The following is an 18,783-nucleotide window of genomic DNA, read 5'->3' as shown; positions in this document are numbered from 1 at the left end:
CATATTAAAATATTTATTTTAGTTAATTTATTTATTTATTTTATTGTATATAAATAGTAATTTTAAATTATTGTTTAATTTTAAAATAAATGATATTTTAATAATTATAGAATATAAAAATTTATTAGTAATAAAGTAATATTATATTTTTGAAAAATATTTAATTTATTAATTAATACAATATAAAAAAAAATATGTTTATTAGATATATTATTTACTTCTTGGATCACTGGTAAATTTTTAGCTTTTGATTCATCTTTATTAAAAATCAAAACAATTTATGCTTTTACCTAAAACAACTTCTATTTTTAACATTTGAGAGTTTTGCTAGGTTTCTGCCTTTTGGCGGACCAGGCATAGGCCTTGTTTCAGGCCTCAATTAGTTATTTTTAGCAAGTCTTAATTTTTATTTTTATATTTCTTTAGTCAAAAAATTTCTGGGTATCTTTGTGTTTATTTTTCTTTGATTAAAGGAATTTCTGGTTTCCATTTAGGTTTTTCAATTGAATTTTTGCAGTTTCTAGTAGCTTTGTTACTTTTTTTTTGTCTTAGAAATTTAGACATATTTTTGGAATTGTAATGTATTTTCTTGAGTTAATAAGTTCTTGTTAGACTTTTTACACTCGGTATATCCTTAGATGTTTTTCACACATCAATGCACATGTATACCATTTGAGACAATGAGATAAATTGGATCAAACCTGAGACATGTATATTCTAATGTTTTTCATGCACACGCACACATATAAAGAACTAGATAAATAGAATCAAAGTTGAGACATACAGCCTTGAGAAAGAAGCATCAGTAGTTAGTTAAGTTAGTGGTCACCTTTCTTGATAGTTGTCACAAGAGAGACATGCATATTTTTCATGCTCATTCATGCTTTAGTCTGCTATTTGTTTCTAAGAAGAATCTTTTCATGCTCACAAGACTTGATAGTGCCAAGTCTTTTGCCAAGATTTTTTGGAAGGTTCAGGTAGCATCGAAGGTAAAGGTGTGTGCATGGACTGCTATTTTTCAATGTCTCGATACTAATGACATGTTACAAGTTTGCAGGCCAAATTGCACTTTGTCGCTAGATATCTATATGATGTGCCATCAAGAAGGGGGAGGGATGCTCTCATTTGTTCTTACACTGTGACATGATGTGGAGAATGTGGTCACATTTGTTTAACTTGTTTGGTTTAACATGGATCATTCACCTTTAATGAAATGCTTTGCGAGTACATACATTTATGAAGAGGGGATTCAAGAGGTGGTCACATTCCTGTAAGGATGCGCTATTCTCATCCTTTTATAGCTCTGACTGTGATCCACAGTCAGGATTTGCGGGATCGGATGTGATTTTTGGCTACCTATGTGCAAAAGTTCGTGGGTAGTTTTCTGATATTGCTCTAACTGTGATCCACATGAGTTGAGAAGCAGTGGCCTCTTAGTCCTAAGGGCGAGAGCCTTTTCTTTTATTTGGATCTAGTTCCAGTTCAGTTAGATGTTTTTTACATCTTTTTTATAGAACCTTCCATATGAAGTTTTAGGAGGATGTCTTATTCTCCCAAATACAGTGGCCTCTCTCTTTAATGATATTTCTTTTTCTAGATATAAAAGATAAACTCCACATGGAAATGACTTTTCTGATTTTCTTCTCAAACTTCGCTGAACTATTTGACTAAGTGCAAAATATTAACTTTAGGTGTTCACTTGGTGATGTTACAAACAATGATGCCTGTTATGAAAAAGCATTGGAGGTTTCGGAAAACAAACCTGCCCGTGCTTTGGTATTGTTATTGCTGAAAACTAAAGAGACTAGTTATTGTTTTCCTGACCTTTTCCTTGGTTTGGACTATGTTCTTTATGTCTCAGCGTTCTCTGGCTCGTAGTGCTTACAATAAAGGTGACTATGTGACATCTAAAATCCTATTGTATGTTCATGTCTTTTGCTTGTTTTATAAAGTGTGGCAAATAATCTCTATAGTTCATAGATGACTTGGTTGGGTGGTCCCGTAAAACAGGGAGTCTGCCGTGGCTCTGAATTCTTTATACCCAGATGGTTGGTTTGCTCTTGGAGCAGCTGCATTAAAGATAACTTGATGTGCCCTGTGGTTTTAGGCTTGTCCATTATCAGATTTCTGCACATACATGTTCTTGCTACCAAATAACTTGTTTTGTTACAAATCTTTCTCTCCCTCTCTCAAGAGAAAAAGCTCATTATTGCATATGGTGATGCAGTCTAGGGACACTGAAAAAGCTCTTGATGGGTTTACTCGGGCAGTTCAACTTGATCCTTAAAATGGGGAGGCTTGGAACAATATTGGTTGTTTGTATGCTCTTTTTATTTTATCCGTTCCTTCTATCCTGGTAATCCATATACAAGTTTATCTAATAGCATGTTTTTTTACGAATATCATGCTTCTACTTAAAATAAGCGAGACTTCTCTAAATTTAGCTACTTTGATTTGACACATGACTACTGAACTATTTTTTGTTGTATTTTTAGAGACTTTGATTATTACTTGTTTGATGCAATCCATTTAATAAAAATCTGTTCAATAGGAAGTTGTGGCACAATGCCGATTAACATGCTTGGTAAATTGGAAATCACCAAACTGCTGAATCTTTAAATTTTTTTTTTTTTAAAGAAGATAAGATCCATCCCATCAATAGACACACTGGGTTATGTTTAACAAGTTACAAATTTTTCAAAGACAAAATCTGATGAGGAAGTAAATTAGGTCCATCTTGAAAAGTTTGGCTTTTAAATAAAATACAAAAGGTTCTAAACCAATAATACTTTATAGGAGAAAAGCTTGAAGTTTCTTTTAACCACCGGTAGCATCTCGAGAGATATTGGCTCCGGTAGAAGGGAAACTTGAACTTTCCTTGGATTGTGGGTTCGAAAAGATATTGAGGACTCAATTAATATTTTTATTTAGTTGTAAATATTCCATATTTTGTACTTGGGTGGTCGTGGCACCCCTTGGATTTGGAAAGATAGCATTTATATCATTCTACCGTGCATGACAAATTACAAAACATTTTACCTAACTTGCAAATTATTATTTATTTATATTGTTTCGAAATCTAGGTCATGATAGAAGAAAACATGATTTTATTTAAGCTGAAACAACTGGCAGTTGTGAAAGATTTACAGTCATGTTGCTGTGGATGTGGGCAAAATTAGCCAGGTAAAGCAGTTTGATGCTGGTTTCTTTTCACAAGCAGTTTGATTTGAATACTCAAATCTTGTATTCTTGTTCAATCTAGAGGGAGACAATGGACTGGAGACTATGTTATGGAATTTCGAGATTTGATTAATTCTAATCCCGTGGAAGTAAGGAATCAGTTAGAAGAAGCACAGTTTTCCTTCTTTCAGGCAGGGTACATAGAAGATTTTGATCTGCATGATATGATCATCATTTAACAATTAACAAGTTTTGGCAGTTATTATGTAATTGCATTGCGTATATTGTTTTCGTCTTAGAAATCTAAGAATGTTAAAAAAATGGGTAAAAGTTCTATCTCTTACACTTCGTAAACCAAGTTTTTTTTTTATAAAAAACCTCTTCTCTCTCTCTCTGTCTCCCCGACCTTAAAGAAATGTAGCTGTGGAAGAAGTATTATTGTTTTATATTTAGATTAACGTCAAATCAATAGGGAATAAATAGAATCATGTTTTAATTTATTTAGTGTAACTGCCTTCACTTATCATGTTTTAGAAGGGTGGTATGTGAACGGATATAGGATGATTTTTGATGTCTTGTTCTTTGTTCTTGACAGAAAATTGTATGAAAAGCTAATCTAGTTTAGGCTTATTTTACATCAAGGTGGTCTTCTTTATGTGAAGAGCTTAATAGAAGCTTTCTTTTGTCAGGGGGACATTTAATCATTGATAAACCTTGAATTATGCCGAAACAATGATCAAGTAGGAAGATTAGGATGGAATGCTAGCTTTAGTGTACATACTTGGAAAAGGCCTTGCGATTACGTGATGGAAGTCCTAATTCTCTTACTAAGCGAATAGCTAAATCTAGAATAAAAATTTTCCTTTCTAAATCATATCCTAAGAGAAGAGGAGGATGTTGGCATAATTATTGTTGAGGAGATTTAATGATTCATTTTTTTTTCACAGTTATTTAATGATACATTTGCTATTGTACACTATATAATCTGTATATTATTCATGGATATTGCGACACTTGCCTAAAGCGACTAAAGCATTCTAGAGGGAGAATCCAAGATATGATAGAAAATTTTCTTTAATACCTTCTTTCTTTTTTGTGTTTTTTCTTTCTATCTATGTTTGTTTCTTAATTTAAATTTACATTCACATTATGTAGCTTTAAATCCGAGCTTGCATAGAAAACTTTCTTTGTACCTTCTTTCATACTCATTTCTTTCCTTTTTTATATAAATTTATAATAAAAAGTTCTAAATTTGAATTTACACAGAGTACATCGATGAGAAAGTGGTACCTCGTCAAGTTTTACAATCACATATTAGCATATTGAAGTGGTCTTTTAGGCGGTAAGAGAAACAGATGATGTTGGCATAGTTATTGGCAAGAAGAGGTAAAGCATTCTCTCTTTTTTTTTCATAGTTTTTGAATGAAGCATTTGTCATCATCATTCTACTAACTTATGTATTGTCACTAATTGCACATTCAGTCTGGATGGCATTCTTTATTATGGGAGTTAGTCTGTCTTATTTTTTTAGTTTATTTCTTTTTTCCTTTCTTTGGAAGTATGTCTAATTCTCTTTTTTTTTTTTGTATATTCTCACTTTCTCTTTAATATTATTTTTCTCATAAAAAAAGAACTTATTGCATATTAGTATGATCTCGTATAGGCAGGCAAAGAAACAGGGATGGAATTATTGCTACTAAGAGGTAAAGATTCAACGTTTGCTTCTTTTATTAAGTTCTTTGCCTATGCTATTTGTGCGTTCTAAAACCCGTAATACTTATTTAGTTTCCTATTCATAATTATTAATTGATGCTTTTGCTAATCATATACTGGATAACTTATATATCCCTAAGAGCAAGTGATGGATTTAGACAAAAAAAAACTTAGCAAACTAACTTAGTACACATCTTGCCAAATCTTCGTTAGGTGTTTTTTGATCCTATCCTAACCTAAGAAATTTTTAACTTCTATGTTCTAAGATAGATTTTGGATTATGAGTGGCTTGACTAACTCGTCTTTATGGTGTTGAAAGTTATGATATGGGCTAACTCAAGTGAATTATCATTCCCTGTTTCCTCTCCAACCATTATCTCTCGAACTTTTCCATTCTTCTAACTCCCAATAATAATTCTAGTTTCATTATCTCTTGAACTATCGAACTCTACTTTACTTACATGTGCTGAAGATGCCTACTGCTTCAGCAAAGTTTAATAAAAAATGACATGAATGGAGTAGAACTTGATCCACAAAAGAAGGCACGTTGGTAGCTTGGCATAGTACACCAAGTTCAAGCAAATTTAATCATTTTAATTTTTTATTAGAATTCGTGGATTGAAAAGAATTACATATCACTTGATCCTAAATATAAAGGTACATCGGCAGCTTGAAATATTACTACAACTCCTATCAAATTTAAGCATTCAAATTTTTATTAGACTTACATGGATAATAAAATACTGAATATAACTTTTTCCAATTATTATTTAAGTTTCAAGTAAACTGAATATGAAATACAATTCTTTCCAATTCTATTGGATTTCAAGAAGAAAGAGAAATTGAAAATATAATAGCATTTAAAGACTTTTATATCTCAAAGGAAATAAAAGATAAAATTTAACTTATTTTGATTACTCGTGTAATTTTTTATTACTACAAAAAAGAATGAGTAGGGAATGGAGTCTTTAGCAAGGCAAATGAAGAAAATTTAAAACAACGACTTTTGAATGTACCGGGTATATTTGAAAATGTTGAAAAAGAAAATTGCATTGCTTTGTTTCAGCACAAATAACCTTCAACAATGACGTATGTGCTGAAATAGTTGTCGGTAGAATATGTTTTAAGGTAAAAACTCGTGCAGTGTTTGTTAAAACTTACTGTAGGAGTGTTTTGAATATAAAATGAAACTAATTATGTTATAAAATTAATCATATATGTTAAAATTATAAAAAATTATGTAAAAGTAAAAAAAAATATTTTTTTAATTATTTAAATAATTATTTTAAAAAAATTATTCTAACAATTTGATCATATTAAAATATTTATTTTAGTTAATTTATTTATTTATTTTATTGAATATAAATAGTAATTTTAAATTATTGTTTAATTTTAAAATAAATATTATTTTAATAATTATAGAATATAAAAATTTATTAGTAATAAATTAACATTATATTTTAAAAAAATATTTAATTTATTAATTAATACAATATAAAAACAAATATGTTCATTAGATATATTATTTACCTCTTGCATCACTGGTCAATTTCTAGCTTTTGATTCATCTTTATTAAAAATCAAAACAACTTCTGCTTTTACCTAAAAGAACTTCTGTTTTTAACATTTTAGAGTTTTGCTAGGTTTCTGCCTTTTGGCCGACTAGGCATAGGGCCTTGTTTCAGGCCTCAATTGGTTATTTTTAGCAAGTCTTGATTTTTACTTCCATATTTTTTTGGTCAAAAAGTTTCTGGGTATTTTTGTGTTTATTTTTCTTTGATTAAAGGAATTTCTGGTTTCCATTTAGGTTTTTCAATTGAATTTTTGCAGTTTCTAGTAGCTTTGTTACTTTTTTTTGTCTTAGAAATTTAGACATATTTTTGGAATTGTAATGTATTTTCTTGAGTTAATAAGTTCTTGTTAGACTTTTTACACTCAGTATATCCTTAGATGTTTTCCACACATCAATGCACATGTATACCATTTGAGAAAATGAAATAAATTGGATATATGTTTATGGATATTGCAACACTCATTAAAAGTGGTTAAAATATTCTAGAGACAGAATCCGAGATATGGAAGAATAGTTTCTTTATTTTTTTTCATTTCTTTATGTTTTTTTTCTTTTTTCTATGTTTGTTTATAAATTTAAATTGATCATTTAAATACATAGTTATCCATGCGTTTGGCAAGTCATCCCTGCACTGTTTGATTCCCTCAGAGAACAATGTTTCTTTCTTTTTTTTGGCTTTACATTTCTTTCCTTCCTTCCTTCCTTTCTTCTTTCTTTCTTTGTTGCATGCTAACGATGACACTATCGATGTAGCAGCCAGTGCTATATATAACAGTGGGGGCTTGATATGGGATTTAACTGAAGGGCACAAAATGGAGAAACACTTATTTTTTGGATTGACTCTAATAATTCAGAATTTGCAAATGTTGTACTGACATTTAATGATTGCAACATAGGTGGGTAAACTATTTAGTACCATCTCAAACATTAATCTTTAATATGATCTCACGCACACATTGTTGCTTGTCTACATCTTTGGATGAATTTGAAATTAGTTGATCAAATAAGAAAGTTGTGCATTTTCCTAGCAAAAGAATGGAAGAAAGGGAAAGAAGTGTCTGTTTCTTTCCGTTTAGTCGAATTAACTATTTATTATCAATTTTTTCAATTTATTATAAACCTATAAGTAGCTCTTGTATTTGATTACTTTACAGTGTGTAGGTGTTGGATAACCTTAGTTCTCACTACTGCAGGCAATTTGATCTTTAAATGCTTAATTTTTACAGTATTTGGTATCTCATCCTTTCTGGTTAACAGAACCAATAAAATATTGAGTTTTGAAATTCTGAAAAAATTGAATGATTTTTCGTGGCGACATTTAGACAACAGCAACATGAATTAAATTGTAGTTGCTTCAATCTAATCAGATATTTTTCTGAGTCGTGTGCTTTGGAAAAATATATCACAAAATTAAAATATTATCACTTGATATGTATTAGACGTCATTAGTTTGTTAAACTAGATTATATATCAAAGAAACATGGTACGATATTCTTGTTCCTTTGTTATGGTATTTATCCTTCTTTAATTACTTTCTTTTTAATTCTATTGTTGGTTTTAGTTATGTACGAGATAACAAAAGTTCATTTGGTGACAGACTTTTCTCAACAGAAACATATTATTAAGTGTAGTTATTATTTTCAACACAGTCAATCTTATCTGCTTCTCTTGATTTTTATTCACAATTTTTGAAGTTTGTATTCTATTTTTTGCATGTTAAATCATCTGTTTTCCTCGACCTTATGTACCATTGATCTTTCTTATATACCATTGTTGGATTTTCGTGAGTAATAATTCATGTAGATATTACCTAGTAGAGAAGGCAAAAGATGTTCACATCATTGGGATTTTGATTGGAACTCTTGGTCTAGGCATATGCTTATTATATGGTTATATTGTGCATTCAAGTTTCTCTCTTCAGCTTATGTGTCTCTAGCATTCTTTGGTAATATACCATTGCATCATAAATGAATTGAGATTTATAGAATTCTATGTTTTTTGTATATTATTTTTTTCATAAGAATAGAACTTATTACATATTAGTAATATCTCTTTTAACAGGCCAAAAGACAGGGATGAGCAAATGAATTATTGCCAATAAGAGGTAAAGATTTACCTTTTGCATCTTTTACTAAGTTCACTGCCTTTGTTATTTGGTGCTGTAAAACCTATGATACATACTATAAACATATATGTCTGCGTGTTCTATGATTTAGTTCTTTAATTTAGTTTCCTGTTTATAATTATTAAATTTGCAGTCACATTAGGCGGCTTTAAATCTAAGCTTCCATAGAAAATTTTTTTTGTACCTTTTTTCCTTCCTCATCTCTTTCCTTTTTTATATAAATTTATGAAAAAAATAGTTATAAATATGAGTTTACACAAAAAAAGTTCGTCAATGAGAAAGTTGTACCTTGTCAAGTTTCACAATCACATATTTGCATATTGAAGTTGTCTTTTAGGCGGGACAAGTGAAGCAGTATGATGTGGGCATAATTATTGGCAAGAAGAGGTAAAGCAATCTCTTTTATTTTCATAGTTATTGAATGGAGCATCTGTTGTTATTGGGCTACTGACCTATGTATTGATCACTGATTGCATATTCAGTTTGGATGGTATTCCTTGTTAAGGGTGTTAGTTTGTCTCATTTTTTTAATTTGTTTCTTTTTTCCTTTCTCTGAGAGTGTATCTAATTTCCTTCTCTCTTTCGTATGTTCTCATTTTCTCTTAAATATTATTTTTTCTATAGGAAAAGAACTTATTGCATATTAGTATGGTTTCTTTTAAGCAGGACAAGAGACAGAGATGAGTAAAGGACATGTAAAGATTCAACTTTTGCTTCTTTTATTAAGTTCCCTGCATTTGTTATTTTTGTGCTGTAAAACCTATGATTTGGTTCCTTGATTTAGTTTATTGTTCATAATTATCAATTAATGCATTTGCCAATCATATACTACATAAATTATGTATCCCTAAGAGCAAGCGATGCATTTATAGGCAAAACACTTGGCAAACTAACTAAATACAGATCTCGCCAAATCTTGGTTAGGTGTTTTTTAACCATATCTTATCCTAACAAATTTTAGACCTCTATGTTCTAAGATAGATTTTAGATCAGAAGTGACTTGACTAACTAGTCTTTATGGTGCTGAAGGTTATGATATGGGCTAACTCAAATGAATCATCATTCTTAGTTTCCCTTTTAGCCATCATCTCTCGAACTCTTCGTTTCTTCTAACTCTCAATAGTAATTCTTATTCCATTATCTCTTGAACTATCATACTTTGCTTTACTTACATGTGCCGAAAAAATCTAGTGCTTTATCAAAGTCTTATAGAAAACGAAATGGATAGAGTAGAACTACGTGTGACTTGATGTTCAAAAAGAAGGTACATAGGCAGCTCTGCGTACTGCACCAAGTTTAGTCAAAATTAAACATTTTAATATTTTATTAGAATTTGTTGATCGAGTAGAATTATGTATAATTTGATCCTAAAAAAGAAGGTACATCGGCAGCTTGGAGTACTACTCTAAGTCTTAAGCACTTCAAATTCTTATTAGCCTTACATGGATAATAAAGTACTGGATATAATTTCCTCCAATCACTAATGAATTTCAAGTAAATTAAATATAAAACACAGTTCTTTCCAATTCAATTGGATTTCAAAAAAGAAAAAAAAACTGAAAATATAATAGCTTTTAAAGACTTCTATATATCAAAGAAAATAAAAGATGAAATTTAACTTGTTTCGCTTACCCGTGTAATGTTTTACTACTACAAAAAAGATTGAGTAATGAATGGAGTGTTCGCAGAAAGGCAAATGAAGAAAATCTATCCCAATGACTTTCGAATGCACTGGGTATATTTGGAAATGTTGGAAAAGAAAATTACATCGCTTTGTTCAGCACAAGTAACCTTCTACAATGATATATGTGGCTTTTTAGAATTTGAAGGGAAAGAATCAGTACTTTGTTAGCACTTGACAGTAACTTAGTTTTGTTCTGTCGATCTTTAAACTTAATTATGCTAAGAATGTACCGACTCTTTATTTTCTTATTGCCTTCAAAACCCAAAAAACAACAAAAGCCACTCTTCAAGTCTGCTTGTACTACGAAAGCGATTTTTTCAACTTTTTCAAAAAATATCCGGTGGAGCAAAAGTCATTGTCTTCGATTCTTCATTTGTATTGCTATATACTCCATTTCATTTCCCAATCTTTCTTGAAACAATAGAAAATTACACAAATGAGCAAAAGACATTGAGTTTCATCTTTCATTTCACTTGAAATATATAACTATTTGAAAGGTCTTATATTATCTTTTAAATAAAAAAACGTCCTATATCTTTAATTTCTCGTTCATCTCGAAATCTACAAACCCAAATAGCAGTGCATTTCGTCATAAGTTTTCTTGAAATTCAATATTTTATTATCTACGAGTTCTTATTAAAAAATAAAACGGATGGAGCAGAACTACGTATGACTTGATCCTAAAAAAGAAGGTACGTAGGCAACTTGGTGTACTACACTAAGTTTAGTCAAATTAATCGTTTTAATTTTTTATTAGAATTATGCATGACTTAATTCTCAAAATGGTTATACGTAGGCCGCTTGGCGTACCACTTCAAGTTGATTAAAACTAAAGCATTAAAATTTTTTATTAGAATTCATGGATTAAACATAACTACGTATTACTTGATTCTAAAAATGATTCTAAAAAAGAATGTACATATGCAACTTTGAGTACTACTCCAAGTGCAGTCAGATTTAAATATTTCAATATTTTATTAGAGTTCATGAATAATAAAGAATTGAATGTGAATCGAACAAAAATTACGTATGACTTGATCTTCTTGCACTATTTAATTCCTGAGGAGGCTGACTTTTCTTTTCTTTCCTTCCTTCTATCTTTTTCACTCATTCTTTGTTTCATTATTTGTATGATGGATTTTCTAGTTGAATATTCTGTATAATCTCTTTGCATTAGAGGTAGAATCTGAGGTTTGGTGGAAAAGTTTCTTTCCGTCTTTCTTCTTAGCTTTGTTTCTTTTTTTTTTAATTAAATTTGCAATGATAGATGGGATTGTTTGTTCTGAATTCGCCCTTTGCATGAATGGTGGTTAGTAGGAAAGAGGTGTATTAACTACCTATGATCATTTAGAGAATATTAATGTGGCTTTTGATAATTTGGCACAGTTATTGCTGATGATATTTTAACATTCATTTTGTTTTTCGCAGTTATTATTTGTTATTGCACACTACATAACCTGTATACATTCACAGATATTGCAGCACTCACTAACAACGACGGAAGCATTCTAGAGGCAGAATTCGAGATATGATAGAATAATTTCTTTATTTTCTTTCCGTTCTTTGTGTTTTTTTCTTTTTTTCTATGTTTGTTTCTAAATTTAAATTATCATTTAAATATGCAGTTATTCATGCGTTTGGTAAATCATCTCTGCGTTGTTTGATTCCCTCGGAGAAAGATGTTAGAAAGACGTTTCTTTCTTTTTTTTTTTTTTGGCTTTGCTTTTCTTTCCTTCTTTCTTTCTTTGCTTTATTGTTTGCGTGATGTATTTTCTATGCGAATACTACATAATCTCTTTGTATTTGAGGTAGAATTTGAGCTTTTGTAGAAAAGTCTCTTTCTTTCTCGCTTCGTTTATTCGCTTCTTTCTTTTAACGACATTTGCAGTGATAGGTGGAATTGTTTGCTCTGAATCCGCCCTTGCATGGACGGTTGGTCAGTGGCAAACAGGTATATTAAGTACCCATGATCATTTAATTAAATTTTCAGTGACTCCCTTGACCATTTAGTTGTCATGCTAACAGTGACAGTATCGGTCCACCAACCAGTGCCATGTATAACATCGGAGACTTGATCTAGGATTTACCTGAATGGCACAATACGGAGGAACCCTTGCTTTTTGGATGGACTCTGATAATTCAGCATTAGCAAATGTTGTAGTGACATTTAATGGTTGCGACATAGGTGGGTAAACTATCTAGTACGATATCAAACATTAATCCTAAATATGGTCTCGCGCATTCGTTGTTGCTCGTCTACATCTTTGGATAAACTTAAAATTTGTTGATCAAATAAGAAAGTTGTGCAGTTTCCTGGCAAATGAATGGGAGAAAGGGAAAGAAATGTCTGTTTATTTCTATTTACTTCGAATTGACCATTTATTATCAATTTTCTTCAATTTATTATGAACCTGTAAGTAGCTTTTGTATTTAATTACTTCACAGTGTGTACGTGTTGCATGAGCGTAGTTCTCACTGCTGCAGGCAATTCGACCCCTAATTGCTTAATTTACAGTGTTTGGTATCTTATCCTTTCTGCTTAACAGAACCCATGAAATATTGAGTTTTGATATTCTTAAAAAATATGATGATTTTTTGTGCCGACATTTATACGACGACAACATGAATTGAACTGTAGTTGCTTCAATCTGGTCAGATATTTTTTTGAGTGGTTTGCTTTGGAAAAATAGATCACAAAATCAAATTATTATCGCTTGATATGTATTAGACGTCATTAGTTTGCTAAACTAGGTTATATATTGAAGAAACAGGGTACGATATTCTTGTTCCTATGTTATGGTTTGTTGTCTTTAATTCTATTGTTGGTTTTGGTTAGGTATGATGCAACAGAAGATCATGTGGTGACAGACTTTTTCTTAACATAGACAGATTCTTAAGTGTAGGTATTATTTCCAGCACAGTCATCCTTGTGTGCTTCTCTTCATCTCTATTTACTATTTCTGAAGTTCGTATTCTGTTTTTTGCATTTTAAATCATCTGTCTTTCCTCGACCTTATGTACCGTTGATCTTTCCTTACATGCCATTCTTGGATTTTCGCGAGTAACAATTCATGCAGATGTTACCCGGTGGAGAAGGCGAAAGATGCTCACGTCATTGGTATTTTGATTGGAACTCTTGGTGTAGGTATGCTACGTATAGGGTTGTATTTTGCATTCAAGCTTTTCTCTTCAGCTTACGTGTCTCTAGCATTCTTTGGTAATATACCATTGCATCATAAATGAATCGGGATCTATGGAATTCTATGTTTTTTGTATATTCTCCTTTTCTATTTAATATTATTTTTTTCATAAGAATATAAATTATTGCATATTAGTAAGATCTCTTTTAGGCAGGCCAAAATACAGGGATGAGTAAAGGAACTATTGCCAATAAGAGGTAAAGATTTACCTTTTGCTTCTTTTACTAAGTTCACTGCCTCTGTTATTTGCGTATTGTAAAACCTGTGACGCTTATTACAGATATATATATATATATATATATGTATGTATGTATGTTCTATGATTTGGTTCTTTAATTTAGTTTCCAGTCACATTAGGTGGCTTTAAATCCAAGCTTCCATAGAAAACTTTCTTTGTACCTTTTTTCCTTCCTCATCTCTTTCCTTTCCTGTATAAATTTATGAAAAAAATAGTTATAAATATGAGTTTACACGAGAAGTTCGTCAATGAGAAAGTTGTACCTTGTCAAGTTTCACAATCACATAGTTGCATATTGAAGTTGTCTTTTAGGCGGGACAAGTGAAGCTGTATGATGTGGGCATAATTATTGGCAAGAAAAGGTAAAGCAATCTCTTTTCTTTTCATAGTTATTGAATGGAGCATCTGTTGTTATTGGGCTACTGACCTATGTATTGATCACTGATTGCATATTCAGTTTGAATGGTATTCCTTGTTAGGGTTGTTAGTTGGTCTCATTTTTTTAATTTGTTTCTTTTTTCCTTTCTCTGGGAGTGTGTCTAATTTCCTTCTCTTTTTCGTATGTTCTCATTTTCTCTTAAATATTATTTTTTCTATAGGAAAAGAACTTATTGCATATTGTATGATTTCTTTTAGGCACGACAAGTGACAGGGATGAGTAAAGGACATGTAAAGATTCAACTTTTGCTTCTTTTATTAAGTTCCTTGCATTTGCTATTTTTGTGCCGTAAAACCTGTGATTTGGTTCCTTGATTTAGTTTACTGTTCATAATTATCAATTGATGCATTTGCCAATCATATACTGCATAACTTATGTATCCCTAGGAGCAAGCGATGCATTTATGTACCTGGCAAACTAACTCAATACAGATCTCGCCAAATCTTGGTTAGGTGTTTTTTAACCATATCTTATCCTAACAAATTTTTGACCTCTATGTTCTGAGATAGATTTTAGATCAGAAGTGACTTGACTAGCTAGTCTTTATGGTGCTGAAGGTTATGATATGGGCTAACTCAAGTGAATCATCATTCCTAGTTTCCTTTTTAGCCATCATCTCTCGAACTCTTCGTTTCTTCTAACTCTCAATAGTAATTCTTATTCCATTATCTCTTGAACTATCATACTTTGCTTTACTTACATGTGCCGAAGAAATCTAGTGTTTTATCAAAGTCTTATAGAAAATGAAATGGATAGAGTAAAACTACGTGTGACTGGATGTTCAAAAAGAAGGTACGTAGGCAGCTCGGCGTACGACACCAAGTTCAGTCAAAATTAAACATTTCAATCTTTTATTAGAATTTGCGAATCGAGTAGAATTACGTATAATTTGATCCTCGAAAAGAAGGTACATCGGCAGCTTGGAGTACTACTCTAAGTCTTAAGCACTTCAAATTCTTATTAGCCTTACATGGATAATAAAGTACTGAATATAATTTCCTCCAATCACTAATGAATTTCAAGTCAATTAAATATAAAACACAGTTCTTTCCAATTCTATTGGATTTCAAAAAAGAAAGAAAATTTCCTCCAACCACTAATGAATTTCAAGTCAATTAAATATAAAACACAGTTCTTTCCAATTCTATTGGATTTCAAAAAAGAAAGAAAAACTGAAAATATAGTAGCCTTTAAAGACTTCCATATATCAAAGGAAATAAAAGATGAAATTTAACTTGTTTCGCTTACCCGTGTAATGTTTTACTACTACAAAAAAGATTGAGTAATGAATGGAGTGTTCGCAGAAAGGCAAATGAAGAAAATCTATCCCAATGACTTTCGAATGCACTGGGTATATTTGGAAATGTTGGAAAAGAAAATTACACCGCTTTGTTCAGCACAAGTAACCTTCAACAATGATGTATGTGGCTTTTTAGAATTTGAAGGGAAAGAATCAGTACTTTGTTAGCATTTGACAGTAACTTAGTTTTGTTCTGTCGATCTTTAAACTTAATTATGCTAAGAATGTACCGACTCTTTATTTTCTTATTGCCTTCAAAACCCAAAAAGCAACAAAAGCCACTCTTCAAGTCTGCTTGTACTACGAAAGCGATTTTTTCAACTTTTTCAAAAATTATCCGGTGGAGCAAAAGTCATTGTCTACGATTCTTCATTTGTATTGCTATATACTCCATTTCATTTCCCAATCTTTCTTGAAACAATCGAAAATTACACAAATGAGCAAAAGACATTGAGTTTCATCTTTCATTTCACTTGAAATATATAACTATTTGAAAGCTCCCATATTTTCTTTTAAATAAAAAAACGTCCTATATCTTTAATTTCTCGTTCAACTCGAAATCTGCAAACCCGAATAGCAGTGCATTTCGTTTTAAGTTTTCTTGAAATCCAATACTTTATTATCTACGAGTTCTTATCAAAAAAATGAAACGGATGGAACAAAACTACGTATGACTTGATCCTCAAAAAGAATGTACGTAGGCAGCTTTGTGTACTACACTAAGTTCAGTCAAATTAATCATTTTAATTTTTTATTAGAATTCGCGGATTGAGCATAATTACGCATGACGTAATTCTCAAAAAGATTGTACGTAGGTCGCTTGGCGTACCACTTCAAGTTCAGCAAAACTGAAGCATTGAAATTTTTTATTAGACTTCATGGATTAAACATAACTACGTATTACTTGATTCTAAAAAAGAAGGTACGTAGGCAACTTTGAGTACTACTCCAAGTCCAGTCAGATTTAAATATTTCAATCTTTTATTAGAGTTCATGAATAATAAAGAATTGAATGTGAATCGAGCAAAAATTACGTATGACTTGATCTTCTTGCACTATTTAATTCCTGAGGAGACTGGCTTTTCTTTTCTTTCCTTCTTTCTATCTATTTCACTCATTCTTTGTTTCATTATTTGTATGATGGATTTTCTATTCGAATATTCTGTATAATCTCCTTGCATTAGAGGTAGATTCTGAGGTTTGGTAGAAAAGTTCCTTTCCGTCTTTCTTTTTAGCTTTGTTTCTTTCTTTTAATTAAATCTGCAATGATAGATGGGATTGTTTGCTCTGAATTCGCGCTTTGCATGGATGGTGGTTAGTGGGAAAGAGGTATATTAACTAATTATGATCATTTATAGAATATTGATGTGGCTTTTGATAATTTGGCACAGTTATTGTTGAGGATATGTTAACATTCATTTTGTTTTTCGCAGTTATTATTTTTTATTGTACACTACATAACCTGTATACATTCACAGATATTGCAGCACTCACTAACAACGACGAAAGCATTCTAGAGGCAGAATTCGAGATATGATAGAATAGTTTCTTTATTTTCTTTCCTTTCTTTGTGTTTTTTTCTTTTTTTCTATGTTTGTTTCTAAACTTAAATTATCATTTAAATATGTAGTTATTCATGCGTTTGGTAAGTCATCGTTGCACTGTTTGATTCCCTCGGAGAAAGACGTTTGATTCCCACGGATTGCTAATGGAGCCCGAACCGGACATTGTTCTCTGTTGATTTTTGTTAATTGATCTTACAGTTTAAAAGTATGATGGTTTGTAATTTATCTATTTTAGAGTTCAAATACATGTATTATTGTCTTACTTGACCACTGTTTGATTTTGATATTTGAGACATGATTGCATTACTTGATGCATGTTTATTTCTTTACGTGATTATATTTGATTTGGTAACGGAGACTAAGTGAAAACAGGAAAGGGGTGTGATCAAATAAACAGATAAGACAACAGCCTTACTAGATATCCTGGGAGATGGTGGACGGATCGGGTTCATAGGGAACCCTACTGTGAACGTTGTCTCATACGGGACGGAGTATTGAGACTCGGTAATTTGGCGCTCATATCGGACGGGGTATGGGGACGGCTCTACAATTAAGATTGTTAAGGAAATGGGTTCACGTGTAGTGGGGACATCCCTATGGATCCCCATGGATATTAGTAGGCTGGTGAAACGAGAAACGGTTATGATTTAGTTATTGTTGATGAATATGAATTTATGATATGTTCTATATTATTGATTGTGCATGAAGTTATGATCTGCATGATGTTATTATCTTTATAGGTTGTTTTCATAAATATCTCGCTACGGTAAGTGGACGGTAAATAGTTTTGTTATTAATAAATGCAATTGTTTAATTAAATGCTCCATTGGTTGTTTTGATTTTCTACCAACCTTTACTTCTGTGCCGGTGATATAATGTGATGTCTTTACTGGACTAGTGTAGTTCACCTCTTATTTAATCATTTCAGATCAAGAGAATCCGGTTCCCGAGCCCGATCCGCAAGAAGACTGCGAGTAGATGTTAGATACTTTATATTTTTTTTTACTTTTCTCATTTCTCGTGTTTCTTTCAGAGAATTCATTTCGTAATGTTTGTTTAATACTTTTAAGTTATTGTGTAAGAGATATAAATCTTAACTTTTTATTTCGCTTCTGCACATAAATTATTATATATTTTCTTTTGGATTTTTGGGTCATTATATTAACTATGAGCATAATGGGCTGCACCTCACTCAAACCAAATATATACATGATCTCCTCTCAAGAACAGGCCTTGAAGATGCAAAATCGTGTCCAACACCAATGAGTGGCTCTCTTATAATATCTAAATCTATGGGTACTCTGCTTTTGGATGACTCTATGTATCGTCAGGTAGATGGGGCCCTTCAGTATGTAACCATCACCAGGCTAGACATTAGCTACTTGGTTAATAAATTATGCTAGTTTATGCATGTTCCAACAGATATACACTTGAAAGCCATTAAACGAGTCCTACGATATCTCAAGTACACAGCCTCCCTTAGTTTACTTCTCTCTCGTGATACATCCCTTGATTTCCACTGCTTCAATAATAGTGATTGGGGCGGGTGCCCGGATGATCGACGTTCTACCTGTGGATATGCATTTTATTTTAGCAAAAATCTTATATCTTGAGTTGCTAAGAAACAATTGACAATAGCTCGTTCTTCCACTGAAAGTGAATACAAAGCTATTGTTAATGCCATTTTTGAGTTTATGTGGCTTCAGAGTCTGATGCGTGAACTAGAATTTCCTTCCCCAAACAAATCAACCTTATGGTGCGACAAT

At 31.5% G+C, this 18,783-nt stretch overlaps 2 long non-coding RNA genes across 5 annotated transcripts; both read left to right on the top strand.

Annotated features, from left to right (window-relative positions):
- The first annotated feature begins 161 nt into the window (after positions 1 to 161).
- Positions 162 to 6,095, top strand: LOC148269073 (uncharacterized). 2 transcript variants are annotated; one of them, XR_015817002.1, is made up of 3 exons: positions 162 to 3,183; positions 3,263 to 3,376; positions 4,447 to 6,095. It is a non-coding gene; the product is annotated as an uncharacterized LOC148269073 (long non-coding RNA). The 2 variants fall into 2 exon arrangements; XR_015817001.1 differs by having other exon boundaries at positions 164 to 3,183; positions 3,263 to 3,371.
- A 341-nt stretch (positions 6,096 to 6,436) lies between these two features.
- LOC148269072 (uncharacterized) lies at positions 6,437 to 18,121 on the top strand. 3 transcript variants are annotated; one of them, XR_015816997.1, is made up of 5 exons: positions 6,437 to 12,226; positions 12,301 to 12,460; positions 13,112 to 13,174; positions 13,353 to 17,222; positions 17,946 to 18,121. It is a non-coding gene; the product is annotated as an uncharacterized LOC148269072 (long non-coding RNA). The 3 variants fall into 3 exon arrangements; XR_015816992.1 differs by having other exon boundaries at positions 13,112 to 13,178; XR_015816990.1 differs by having other exon boundaries at positions 13,112 to 17,222.
- Positions 18,122 to 18,783: the final 662 nt, after the last annotated feature.

This window comes from Carica papaya, chromosome 1 (assembly GCF_054855325.1).
Source record: "Carica papaya isolate Zhongbai chromosome 1, ASM5485532v1, whole genome shotgun sequence".
Classification (NCBI taxonomy): Eukaryota; Viridiplantae; Streptophyta; class Magnoliopsida; order Brassicales; family Caricaceae; genus Carica; species Carica papaya.
This window is presented reverse-complemented; position numbering and strand designations above follow the sequence as displayed.